Raw genomic sequence first — 2,580 nt, forward strand, 5'->3', positions numbered from 1 at the left:
ACTAGACTATAGACTAGACTATAGACTAGACTATAGACTAGACTATAGACTAGACTATAGACTAGACTATAGACTAGACTATAGACTAGACGATACACTAGACTATAGTCTAGACTATAAACTAGATTATAGACTAGACTCTGTGCAAAAATTAAACCTGTTTAAAATAGATGATGATGACAACCTAAAAGTTTAAAAAACTTTAAACTTTCCACGCATTTAAACACACATTTTACTGTATTCCTGTTTAAGCTACAGTTAATCAACGGTCATCTAGTATTTTTCATTAGGTGGTTGTTTTTGCTCTATTACGAACGTGTTAATAAACCTTTTAATGAAATTCAATAAATCTTTAAGAAAATTAACAACAGAAAAAAAACAAACTTATAAATATTAAACAGTGATAAAATTTCTTTAAGTTTTGCACTCCTTACGCGTCAGCGAATACTTGCTAACACGCCACCTATAAACACATGCTGATTACAAGGAACAGTGGAACTTAAAAAATATAAAAATACAAATTTAAAATATTGTTGGGAATATTTTAAAGACTAATAAGTTTTGTGTTGTTATTTGGTCTCACTGTGCGTTGTTGCAATAATTTTCTTAATTTTATTATCGCCTTTAAAATTGTATTTCAACTGCAGCTCTTATGGTTAGTGCTGCTGATGTTGCAATAATATTTCGTTGAATGTTTTGCTTCTATTTTTTGCATTAAATCAGACTAAATTATAAAAATCCATAACGGTTTGTTGCATTTTACCGAAAAGTATTGGAAAAAAATAGTCATACCCGTACTTGTACAATGTGTAATAACAACACGTTGCATGTTGAATTTGCCGGCTCCCTGCCTAAGCATTTCTTTTTTATAAATTTTTTTCTTTCTTCTTTATTTCTCTCCCCGGTTGCCCATTTTCTTATTGTTGTTGTTGTTGTTAATTTTTTATATACTTTTTTAAAAAGCCCCTTAATTACATGTAAGTTTTACTCTATTTGTTTAAGTTTGTTGTTTTTAAAAATGGAAAGTTATTATTGAAATCATGTTCAAGATGACGATGATCTTTTTACATTGATCATGAATGATCATAATTATGGCATTAAGTTTTTAGTGGATTTTTTTTACCCATTTACTATATATTTTTGTTTTATTTTCTTATATATTTTTTGTTTTCTTAATGGTTGATGGTCATGAAAAGCGAGTTATTTTTATGGCATTGTTATTTTTCATGGAGAGCTTTACTGAGGGTTACAAGTTGTTGATAGCAATTTTGAATTATTTTTAAAAGATTTTTATTGAAATCATATTTTTTTTGGCTTGCGATTAATTTATATTGACATGCTATTCAACAAGTTATAATATTTATTGTGATTTAATTTTAAAACAAAATAATAATGTATTGAAAGTTTAACATGGAGTATCAATTTTAACTAATTTTTGTTACCTTTAAGTCAATTTTAAGCTTAAAATAAATCAGGATTATAAAAAGTTGAGCATATACGTCCATATGATATCCTACTCCAGTGTGTATGTTAAAATTGTGGATTATTTTTTAATATTAAAGCATTTATGTTACATTTTTCTATTAATTCAAAAAAAATTCATAAATTTTAGTAGAGTGATTTACGTTTATATCAAAATTTATTTATGTATAATTTCATCGTGAAACTTGAATGCTCGTTTCTTGAAAGATGTATTTAGTCCAGCAAACAGAATACAGTAGTATTCTTTTGCCCGGAACATCAAAATATTCTGACTTCGTAATACTTACACCGTCCATAAGTAGAAATTAAGTAAAATGCGACATTGAGTCTTACGTGTATTAATATTGACTCTATAAACACGGTCCCATTCAGATATTGACACTAGTTATAGACTAAGTGAGTAATTCATGCCTTATTGCCCCAATCTCTAAAGTACTTGACCTATAATTAAATTAATAAGAGTAACAAATGTTCCTATCTTCTACAGAAGAGAAAATAAGTTCATTAGAAAGATAAGAAATATAATAGAATGGAAAGAAGGAAAGAAGTCTTGCGGTTTACCAGCTATAAATCCTTATTATACTCGTTTGATAAGATCCCATCTATAATAACTCTTATTGAGCGATCCCTGAGAAAGCGTTATCCGAAAGGCGTTAATTTTGATCACTTTACTCGTATATAGAACGATATAATATTAGTAGAACGAAATATTTCCTCTTTCCCTTCCCTTTTTGGGGTTAAAGTAACATTAGCAATCTTCCAGCATTCAAGGTATAAAGTTCTAAAAAGATTGGCTATTAAGCTTTATCGAACGGATCTGTAAATGTTTGATTGTTTCTTATAAGAGTTGAGGTTAAGTAACTAGCAAGATCTTTACTCTTTTATGAAATGACCAGAAATTTTTACTGCCCTTAGATGCAATTAGTTAGTTAGTAGAGTTAGTTATTAAGTTAGTTATTAAGTTAGTTAATTAGTTAGTTAGTTAGTTAAATAGTTAGTTAGTTAGTTAGTTAGTTAGTTAGTTAGTTAGTTAGTTAGTTAGTTAGTTAGTTAGATAGATAGATAGATAGATAGATAGATAGATAGATAGATAGATAG

Source organism: Lucilia cuprina, chromosome 4 (genome assembly GCF_022045245.1).
Source record: "Lucilia cuprina isolate Lc7/37 chromosome 4, ASM2204524v1, whole genome shotgun sequence".
NCBI lineage: Eukaryota > Metazoa > Arthropoda > Insecta > Diptera > Calliphoridae > Lucilia > Lucilia cuprina.